This window comes from Cryptotermes secundus, unplaced genomic scaffold, assembly GCF_002891405.2.
Source record: "Cryptotermes secundus unplaced genomic scaffold, Csec_1.0 scaffold97, whole genome shotgun sequence".
Lineage (NCBI taxonomy): Eukaryota > Metazoa > Arthropoda > Insecta > Blattodea > Kalotermitidae > Cryptotermes > Cryptotermes secundus.
The window spans coordinates 841,253-853,024 of record NW_019720561.1 but is presented as its reverse complement, the minus strand read 5'-3'; the positions used below and the strand labels follow the sequence as shown (position 1 = coordinate 853,024).

The 11,772-nt window shown below is 41.2% G+C and overlaps 1 long non-coding RNA gene across 1 annotated transcript in view; it reads left to right on the top strand.

The window, feature by feature from the left end:
* Positions 1-11,772, top strand: part of LOC111867996 — a 178,705-nt gene that overhangs the window by 77,562 nt on the left and 89,371 nt on the right. The window lies entirely within an intron of this gene.

Here is an 11,772-nt window from a genome sequence, read left to right as displayed (position 1 = left end):
CACCCGCCCAAGCAGTTCTACCGAATGTGTAAGATCTAGAAAAACCGAAGTGAACGGAGAAGTTCATGGAGGTAGGGCTAGGCCCACTGGGGCTGTAGTGCCAAGGAAAAGAAAAACTAAGTAGGTAATCAATCATCCCCACGGAGTGGAGGCGACTTAAAATTCTGACAGACGTTTTAATAGTCAAAAACATAATATAAGCAAATGTTGATACAGTAGTGTCTTCTTTGTTTTTTAAATACATAATAATGTGCAGACGGCATACCTTATATACTTCTATATAACGTATTAATAGTCAAGAGATGTCCCGCCTTTCTGTCGACCTGAATATTTCTTGCGGTTTCATTTCTTTTCTGCTAATGGCCCCTACCCTAACTGAGGGTGTTTGGGAAAATGGTGTTGAAGAAAATATTTGGACCTAGGAGAGACGAAGTGACAGGAGGTTGGAGAAAACTGCATAATGAAGAGTGTAATAACTTGTAATCTTCTGCAAGTATAATTAGAATGGTCAAGTCATGGTGGATGAGATGGACATGACATGTAGCACGCATGGATATAAGAGTAAGGCATACAAGATTTTGGTGGGAAAGCCTGAAGGGAAGAGACCACTAGGAAAACATAGACATAGATGAAAAGTTAATGTTCTAATGTGTTTAGAAACACATGATGTCCTGATGTGGAATGGTTTGATCTGCCTCAGGACAGGGAGCAGAGAGTGGCTGTTATTAACACGGTAATCAGTCTCCGAGTTCCATGAAATTTTAGGAAATTCTTGAGTACCTAAACGACCGTTGGCTTCTCAAGGATTCGGCTCCGTGTAGTCTGTTAGTTTATTCTGTTGTAAAGAGGAGGACGTAACACGTATCAGAAGTGCTGTTTAAAATGTGTCTGCGGCAGTTCCTGGCTCAGAAACTCCCACCCCCCCCCTTGGCACTACAGCCCCAGTGGGCCTAGGCCTACCTCCATGAACTTCTTCGTTCACTTCGGTTTTTCTAGATCTTACACATTCGGTAGGACTCCTTGGGCTGGTGATCAGCTCGTCGCAAGGCCTCTACCTGTACACAAACACAGAAAAACGCACACAAACATCCATATCCTGAGTGAGATTCGAACCCACGATCCCGGCTTCCGAGCGAGCGAAGACAGTACATGCCTTAGACCGCACGGCTACCGTGACCGGCGGCTCAGAAACTTATTCCTAATTATTATTAGTCAACATAATCAGCACGGCTTTCGGTCCACTGATTACTTTTATTCTATCGCTGAAAACCGTCTGTCATCCTTGATAAATGGGTTTACGTTGGAAAATTGGCAGTGTTCAATTTATGAGCAGGAAATCACTTGGAACTGGCTTTGAATTATAATTTGCTTCATGCGAGATTACTCACACGTGGGTTTATATATGTGAACTCACAGAAATAATTTCGCATAAGCGTAAACGTATTGACAAATGTTCGTGCACTTAAAATAATTTATAGTCTTACGTTTAATACGGAATAGGCATCAGTATAAATTTTATATTTATTCTGGATGTAATGTGAAAGAAACATTTAAATTACATTTTATTTAACAAATAAAACATAATATGTAATATTTGAATTGGGTCTAGCATGACTGCGTTATCACGGTAAACCTGGATTTCAGTGTGGAAACCAGTTATATTATTTAGTAGGAAAGTTACTGGGAAATAGGAATTGAGGGTTTCAAATTCATTATGTTCTCTGCGTTGCTGATGCATTTTCCTTTGCTATAATTACAAATATTTTAAAGTCAGTTTTGAAGTTCTACATTAGACACTCCTGTTGCGGAGAGAGAAATTAATGTGATACGTATGTCAAGATGATTACATATTGTTACATGTACACCCATTGCTAGGCAGCGTGTTGGTAAACAAGTTCCCGAGAAGACAGATTCTTAGTAAAATACCCGTTACTAGGTTACACAACAGTAGATGAGGCTGTGTTTTCTATGCGGTCTGCACCAATCAACAGTAGAATAACGGGGTTATGCAACCCCCGTTTCTAAGAAATAGCTCGGTAGATACATTTCCGCGTAAGCGATGACGTCAGCAACAATAAGGACGGTGTTTTCTGTGGGTTCTGTGCAGATTGCTTATAAGAGGAATGAATGCAGTGACACAGGACTACAAAGGCTACATAGTTACTATAGGATTCTGACGATGGTGTATAACACACTGATATGTTGGGTTTTTGGACTTTATCCATCGTCCTGGTTTTTAAGATAACAAATAAAAACACGACGTTTCGGAAACTGGATCTGTTTCCGTCCTCAGGTGAAGGACCAGTCCAGTGATTGAGGCTAGCTCTTTCTAACGGACCCAACTGAATAAGTGTTTTCCTTCACCTGAGGACGGAAACAGGTCCAGTTTCCGAAACGTCGTGTTTTTATTTATCTTAAAAACCAGGACGATGGATAAAGTCCAAAAACCCAACATATCAGTAGGCTACATAGTGATTTGAAGTGTTTGTTTCTGTGTTGAGATCCGTTGCTAGGAGACAGCTAGTGAAGACTGAGGGCCTCAGTGCATGTGTAACGGTGAACTGTAAATTGTGTAAATCAGCGATAACGCTGTATTTAAAGGTGATTAAGAGAACATGTAACCAAGGTGCTAATAAATCCAACCAGCCGAACTAGAACCCGTTATTTTCGTCACGCGTACCCCCTACACGTGGCAATATGATGAATCTGCAAGTACAACGGAAGATAATTTTTGAGTTCATTGATCTCCATGCACAAAAGTTTTTCATATAGGAAGGAAGTGAAATTGTAAACATTCAAGTCAGTACGTGGGCAATTCGATGCGAAACTATTCAGATATGAAACCAGAGAAGATGAATTGGATTGCGTTCTCTCAGTTCTCAAATTTAAAATGTGGACCATTAATATCAAGGGGTTTCCATGAGGATTCAACATGTGGGGGGGTTCACATCGAATCATGAATGTTGCGTATTTCAACAGACTCCCAACAGAGGATCGATATGAGTAAATTTATACTAATGCTGTCATCTGCAGGCAAACAGAAAATTAACATTTACCTTTTCATATGTGATTGTATTGTTTCGTTTTCAGATATTTAAAAGTGAAATTTAATAAAAAAAAAAAGTTACAAAACTTTGAATAATATTCACTGAGGGATTACCAGTATGAACGGTAATCCTTGTTTGGCGTTATATATATATATATATATATATATATAACTGGAGACGTGCTATGTAAGTAACACAAAGATTCAACGATGCATTTTCTGTAACGTAACGCTATAAACGAATTATTTTCATCCTATATTTATATAACAACGGGCCCAAGAAGCCGTCCATGAAAAAATGGGCATCATTCTATTGCTTGTTTTCCAAAACGCCCACACAAGTCACGAATGGAAGAACCACATAAGTCGCGCAGAAGCAGCCATATGATGATTCTGACCTACTGGGCTGATAACACTTCTTGCTTGTCAAATTTTTGTGTATTGCTTCTTCTTTTATCATATCAAGGTTTGGGCCATTGTCTCTTTCCGAGGCTAGTATAACTGCTCCTTCTATCTGTTCCTAGGTCGTTCTAGTCAAGGTCTTCCACAGGATTCTAATAGTAGGTTAAAACCTTCATTTTCCGCCACATACCTTTACAGAGGAGTATGTTAACTTTTTTTTAATTCGTTTAGTGGGGGGTGAGTCCAACTGGGTCCACTCGTCACGGCGGCTACTGATCGGCCTATTGTAGCCTGCCCCGGCTGATTATGATGATGGAGAATTTGGTGGAATGAAGATTGGCAGGGGAAACTGAAGTACTCGGAGAAAACCCGCCCCAGCGCCACTTTGTCCATCACAAATCTCACTTGACCCGACACGGGATCTAACCCGGGCCGCCGCGGTGGGAAGCCAGCGACTAATTATTATAATTAGTCTATTTGCAAAAGTATTGTTTAAAAACATTTTGTTAATATCTAGAACCAATTTGGTTTGTGTCCTTTATATTTCTTCTCTTGTTGTAAGTATTGACAATGACCAATGACATTATAACAGTAGTTCCCGTATGTATTGAAAATGTGCTTCTGAAGATGGTCGCTCCGACCGAAACATGTAAAGGATGAAAGATTAAAAAAAAACATTTATCAATCACACTGCACGGTGTTAATAATCTCATACATTATTGCTAGTGTGACGGATCAGGATGAACCAAGTTAGTAGTCAGCTTCACGGCCAGGCCGCTTTACCCCCGGGGAATCATCCCCCCTCCCAGTTCCCATTGTATAGCCGGTCTGGATGCTTTAGAGTAGAAAAAGATATCTTGCGCACCTGCCTGTAGTCGAACCCTGCCGTCCATTCCATAGGCCGTCGCTATACCGACTGAGATATCCAGGCTCATTAATAGTACAGTAAACTCCGTGGCTTTGGTCCGTAAGCGAATTATACCGACCGAGCGACCGCCTCTTGTCGGCGAAGTTAGTGCCAAATTTAGCGGATAGAGGATGTCGCGTGGTCAGCGCAACGAATCCCTACGGCCGTTAATCTCGATTCTCTAGACCGGAGCAGCTATTTCCTTGAAATGGCTCCTCAGTTATCCTCACGAGACTGAGTGGACCCCATTCCAAACCTTCTACTTTTCAGAAAATCTGGTAGCGCCGGGAATCGAACATGGACCTCTGTATCTGTAACCAGGAACTGCTGCCAGTAGACAGCATCACAGCCTAATTATTTTCATACTTTACTGCATTGTTTAAATTATTTTGATAACGAACAAATGAGAGTAATGACACTTAACAGGCGGTAGAAGAGATGACTTAGAGAATTCTTCTTACTTGACCCAAAGAGAACTAATGTTTCTTTGTCTTACTGTCTCTTTAATCCGTGCCCGTAAAACACAAGCACGTCTCCTGTCACCACGGATACAAAATAGACAATTGTTATCTGTGACATTGTCTTTGTTTACTCTAACTCAACTGTCTTATTTCTTGTCGCCATGACGAGCCATTGTTCATGTCCATTGTTTGTGGCGTATGTTCGCCTCAGGACAGAACAGTCTGCCTGTCGAGCTGAGGGATTAAAGCAGAGCGTAGAGAGGGCAAGAAACATTGCAATTCTCGGTTCACCGCTACTGTCCCAGGCTGCAGTTATCCACTTAGTATTACGTATTTCTGTTGCGAGGGGATAGGGCACAGGTCCTCTGAGTCTTTGGCCTTTCTGTCTTGGTGAGAACAAAATGATCCTTTTGTTTGAGCATCTTCAGTGTTAAATGCACAACTTTAACATAAAAGAGGCACCAGTTGTCGACGTATGATTCCTTCAGTTAGAAACTATTACGTATATCGTGTTTATCCTCATGTTTAATTCGTGCAATGAGTCACTATATAATATTCGCAGTACACAATAATACACGTTAAAGTATTAATCATAACAAATAAATTATTAGTAACTTCTTTTCACATGTTCATATTTCGCCGTCTTCTGATGTGTGGAGTAAACGTGCACGGTCAATGTTTTAGAATATTTTCACGAAATTATAATAATAATTAAAATAATAATAAATTCGTTTATTAAAGTGTTTGTGAATATAAGTGACAAATTACAGGCAGGCATTTAAAGAACACACCAAGCATAAATAATTAGAGAAACCAGTAATAAATAAAATTTTGAAAAAGGTATAATTGTCCCTGTACTTAACCATGTAAGCACTGCGATAAGGAGGCGTATTGGGGAATGTATATATATCCACATTTTCTTGAACTCGGCACTAGTTAAGTTGAGTGGTCAGCTTCACACCTCGGCCGCTTTACCCACGGGGAAACAATTCCTTCTACCCACTGGACAGGAGGTTGGGTGGACCCCAGAGCCGGTCTGGACGATGTGTAGAAGAAAAAGTTCTTATCCTACCGGGACTCGAACTCCGACCCTTCAGTAGTCAGTCGCTATACCGACTACGCTACCCTGGATCTCATACTGCACGTATAAATAAATAAAGCATAACAATTACAAATTTTTTAATAAATTGTTCCAAATATAGAATATTACAGAATTAAGTCGTAATAAATATCCTTGAATATGTAGCTAAGTGTTTTCAGAACAAAATTTAATAGTAAGTAAAAAGTAAAGCTAACCCTGTAAGAGGCCGTGAAGGCCTATAGGGTTGTGAGACGTTAAGTCCCACATTATCTAGACAATCGGCTCAAAGATGGCGGCCGCGCTTTACTCCCCAGGAAAATCATTTAATTAATTCCTGGTACTCATTTCTGTTAGAGGCTGAGGAAACCCCAGGGCCTAGTGCGGCCGGAAGGATTAGGTCAATGACCTCATCGGGACTTGAACCCGCGACCTTCCGGCTTGTAGCATAGTACCTTAACCACTACGCTACCGCGTACCCCACAAAATTTAATAGCCTAAGCGTAAAGTATGGTACCTCCAATTCAGAAACTTCTTGTACTTCTACCATGGATGGCAGAACGGCTATGTTGCCACCTCTACACCTGTATCGTTGCGTTGTCCTGCGATATCAAAATTATCTAATCCGAACACTGATTTAAGTACTGAAGTCAAAGAGACAGGCCACACGGGCAGATACTGCAAGGTGCTTCTTAGCTCGTCACAGTGCATCTTAATCTAAGTAAAGCTACTAGTGTCAACATCGATTTCTTTGTTCTGAATGTTTGGAAATAGTAGTTTAAATTAACAGTGTTGCAACCATGCCGTTATTTATGATTTGTAACATTGTCACGTGTCGGGGGTACGCGTGACGAAAATAACGGGTTCTGTATCGAATGATCTTCGGTTACAAGTTCTCTTAATGACAATCAATACTGATTTACACAATACGCAGTTCGCCCTTGCACACGCGCTAGGATTCTCCGTCTTCATTAGTCGTCTCCTAGCAACAGATCTCGACACAGAGACTAGAACTTCAAATCATTATGAAATCTCTGGACTCAACTAAAAACTCTCCTGGGCTGTCCTCTCGGTTATCCTCGAACATCTTGTAATCCTCTGGCACGGACCACACAGAAAGCACATGCCATGTTCATGCGAGTTCATTGATCCGTAACTAGTGCTGGGCGTGGCGCGGATGACAGAAAACACAACCACCTCTATTGTTGCGTAACCTAGCAACGCACTCATTACCAAGAATCTCTGTTCACGGGAACTTTATTTACCAACCCGTTACCTAGCAAAGAACTATAAACCTTCGTCCTATTGTACATTTGCGTAAAGTTTACCAGCCCCGGATGATAGATGATGAATACGGAGAAGTCGGTGGAATGGTGGAATGAGAATTGGCAGGGGAAATCGAAGTACTCGAAGAAAGCCTGTCCCATTGACACTTTGTCCGCCACAAATCCCACATGAACTGACCTGGGCTAGAATCCGGGCCGCAGCGGTGGGAAGTCGGCGACTAACCGCCTGAGCTATGCCACAGCCTTATGTGACGAGACAGTATTCCTCTGTTGAATATGCCTTTTCTAGTTCTGTTAGAAGCTCTCAGTCGTAATCTTGTTGTGTTTATAAATTCTGGAACTTCGCTTCAAGTTACCAGTGATTTATTGCTACAGTCTGACGCCTGAGTTGTATAGTTACTGCAATGCAAAATGTGGACGGGAAAGATCTTTATTCTAGAAATACATGTTTGTGTCAAAAAATATATTGTGGCCTCGCAAGTGCGTATTTAATATCTGTGTTAGTGACTTTGTCCGGTCTGGAAAACCGAGAGTAACGGCCGTGGGGATCCGTTGCGCTGACCACGCGACACCCTCTATCCGCTAAAGTTGGCACTAACTTCGCCGACAAACGGCGGTCGCTCGGTCGGTATAGTTCGCTTGCGGACTACAGGCCACCGAGTTTGTTTGTTAATGACTTTGTTGTTTTGTACTAGTAGTCAACTTAGATTTCTGCATTAACATAAGAACAAAAATTAAGGGGTTTGTGAAGTATATGCTGAGGAGAATATTTGTATATAATAGAGGGGAAATAATTGGAGATTCTGTAGGGTTCTGACGATGGTGGATGACACACAGAATTCTGTGAGATAATGGGTGTCTAGAGATTACATACAAGGGATTTCATGTACAGAAATTTGAGGTATATTTTGGACTCTATCAATCGTCTGGTATCTATAAGACAAAAACCCCACAACGTTTCGGAGACTGGATCTGGCTCCGTCCTCAGGTGGATGTGGCAAGATAGACCTACTCAGTTGGGCCCGTTAGAAAGAGCTAGTCTCAGTCACTGGATCACTCAATCACTGATTGAGACTAGCTCTTTCTAACGGGCCCAACTGAGTAGGTCTATCTTGCCCCATCCACCTGAGGACGGAGACAGATCCAGTCTCCGAAACGTTGTGGGTTTTTTGTCTTATATATACCAGACGATGGATAGAGTCAAAAATATACCTTACAGTTCTGTATAGCATACACCATCGTCAGAATCCTTTAAAGTCTAAGGGATTTCGTATTATGTATTGTTCTCCAATTACTTTTAAGGCGATCGATTAAAAATGAGATGAACAAGGTATTTGGCAAGGGAGACAAAAGAAATCCATAACAAATTTTGATCTTTAAAGCTGAACAGAGAAGAATATTTAACCTAAGCATAGATAAGTAAGGTAATATTAAAATATATCGTTATATAATAAAGTTTAGAATATGTAAACTGGAGTCATCTAACATTGGCGGGCTGCAATGATCATTCTTCACTAACTAAGGGCCCCCATACACACACAGTTTGGCCTCCAGTTCGGCCTGCACAGTTGAAGACCGAAAGGCAAAACTGACGTGTGTGGTGCGGCCGGCCGGCCAATCGTTTAGACTGTTGGCCTGTGGGAAACCCGTCAGTCCGTCAGTTCTGCCTGCAGGACCGTAGCACGTGACGTGTGTGACTCAACATTATAGGCTGGAAGACCGTGATTGTGGCATGAAGCCTACCGCTTTATCTATGCGTGTATGGGGAGGAAAGGGAGGGGTAAACTGTCACAGTTTTGCCTGTAAGGTCGATCGGAAGGCCAAACTGTGTGTATGGGGGGCCTAAGACAGTGCCATCAGTTAGTCTGTGGCCTATGGTCATATTTCTTAATGTTCGAATTCCGAATATTTTGAACTTCTTTTTCGCCCTTCCGATTCATCCTGCTTTGTTTTGTTAATTTCGTAGTGATGTCGCGCCATAGCTCAGGTAGTTACTTGCCGGCTTTCCACAGCGACGGCCCAGGTTCGTGTCCGGTTTCCAGCCCGGATCTGGTCATGTGCGATTTGTGGTGGACAGAGTAAGGCTGGGCAGTTTTTCTCCTAGTGCTTCGGTTTCTCCTGCCAATCTTCATTCCACCAATTGCTCCACAATCACCCTCACCTATCATCTGGGGCTGGTACAATAGGCCAGAAGTGACCGCAGTACAAGGGACTTAGTCCCACCCCACTAGCAATAATTCAATTCAATTCACGTTTATTTACGTGCAATAACTTAACAGCACAGTGGCCAATTACAAAGTTAGCACGAATATAATAATAATAATAATAATAATAATAATAATAATAAATATCTTCGTAATGTTGATATGCATGGATCAAAGTTCTAAAATTTGCTTGTTTTTAAGCACAGCCATTTTTGTCAACTAAGAAATTAGTATCACATAAGGAAATTCATCTAAATTTAAGTCCCATATTTGGATAGATTTTATTTCCCCGTTATTTTCAGTAATTCACATACCAGGAACTACATTGAAATATCAAGAGTTCCACATTTTCGACATCTAAAAAAATAATATGAAACAGCAACTCATAACATGACACATGGTACTCAAATGAATTACAATAACTACGACACATATACATGTATGTGTGTATGCGTTTTAATATTATATTTGTTTTAATCTTCCATAAGATATTTGTGATGTATATATATGGGGCACACGGTAGCGTAGTTGGTTGAGGCACTATGCTACAAGCCGGAAGGTCGCGGGATCGAATCCCGATGATGTCATTGGATTTTTTTTTCAATTGTCCTAATCCTTCCAGCCACACTATAGCCCTGGGGTCGACTCAGCCTCTAACAGAAATGAGTACCAGGAATATTCTTGGAATATTCTTGGGGGTAAAAGACGGCCGGCGCGTAGGGCTGACAACCTTAACGCCATCTATGAGCCGATGGTCTAGAAAATGTGGGAACCTCAACATCTCACAATCGTATGGGCATCCAAGGCCTGTTACAGGGATACATTTACTTTTTTAATATATATATGAATCGTGAAATTTATCTTTAATATGGTACTCACTCTGAAGATGTTCTTGTATGACCGAAATATGTTGAGGCTTTAACAACATCTAACCAACACAATGAAATAACCTAAATATACTTATAATTTTCACCTTGTTCTAATTACATCGTATGTTATGAGATTGATGCAATTTTTGTTGTGGTGCTTGTACTGAATGTGGTTCAGGATGCACTGTGTAACGGCAAGAATTTATGTATTGCCTAAGTATGATATATGTTTTTGTGGAGTCTTGCATGTTGCTGCATGCTTGACTAGCAGCGCCTTCTGGTTTAAATCATGGCAACTAGAAGAGCGTCCTCCAGGAGATTTGTTTCGTCTTACAGCCACGTGAAACGTTGCTGATGTTAAAAGTGATATAAAAGACATGAAACTACAAATGCCCTGGAGTTCCATTCTCTTTGTGGTTCATAGTACCACGTTGTGAATAGCTCAGAATTTATAGCATGGGATGGTAAGATCGCTGGGGAATAAGGAACTGGAAAATATTTAGAAGGGAGCAGCCGTGGCCTGATTGAAATAATATTCATACATTTGCCTGCAAGGACGGAGGAAACATACGAAAAACTTCAGTCGCTGTAGCATCCTGTTATCCTTACGTACATTTTGGGTCCACGTGCTCCCCTCAACATCCTCTTCTCAAACAGCAACAGTTTTTGTTATTCCCTTAATGCCAGGGGCGATGTTAAATATGATCGCGAGTACAAAGGGACTCGGACCCGAGAAAGACTGCGCTGGCAAGGGCCAGCAGCATCCGTCCTCTCGTCAAAGAGGGCCCCCCAGAAAAACTGCCAAAGTGTAATAAATATCTGACTGGGGCTCGACACCAAGACACGCTGACTGATTGACTGACTGACTGACCGACTGGCCGTCGCAATATAAATTTGACTTTGATTTTGAGAGAAGCAGTTCCACACAATACAAAACTGCAGGCAAGTTATAGTTATATTCTCATATATTGTAATCTTAATATTTTTAGACAGCAGACGAGAAGACAAAAGCGTTTAATCTGTATGGTTTCAAGCATTAACCTGATGTAATCTGAATATAATTTTCTTGTGGATCAAATTTTGATCTGTGTCTGTATTCCCCATATATGTGGACTGTGGTATAGTGGCTACCACATAGCGCCATGCAGTATGTAGTGGATAAATTGCATGCCGTGATATTCTGGGTTACTACAACGTGTATGTACGGCGCTTTTGAGTGGTTAATAAGCCTGAACTTTATTCCAGATTCCATTCCTCAAATCTCTGATTTTCCTCAGGCAGTCCAGGCAAGTGTCGGACTAGTCACACTGCAACAGCTTCCTCGTGCATATTCCCAGCCCATTGTTCGCTAAACGTCTCACCATTCGACGCCATAAAATTCGAGCTACTGGGAGCGTCGTTAAATAAGACATAAAGAAATAATTAAATTATAACACCGTTTAGTCTGGTAAAACATCATATCAAGTAATATGTATAATCTAATATTTTAGCTTCTGTTCCATTTTTGTCGACAGATATA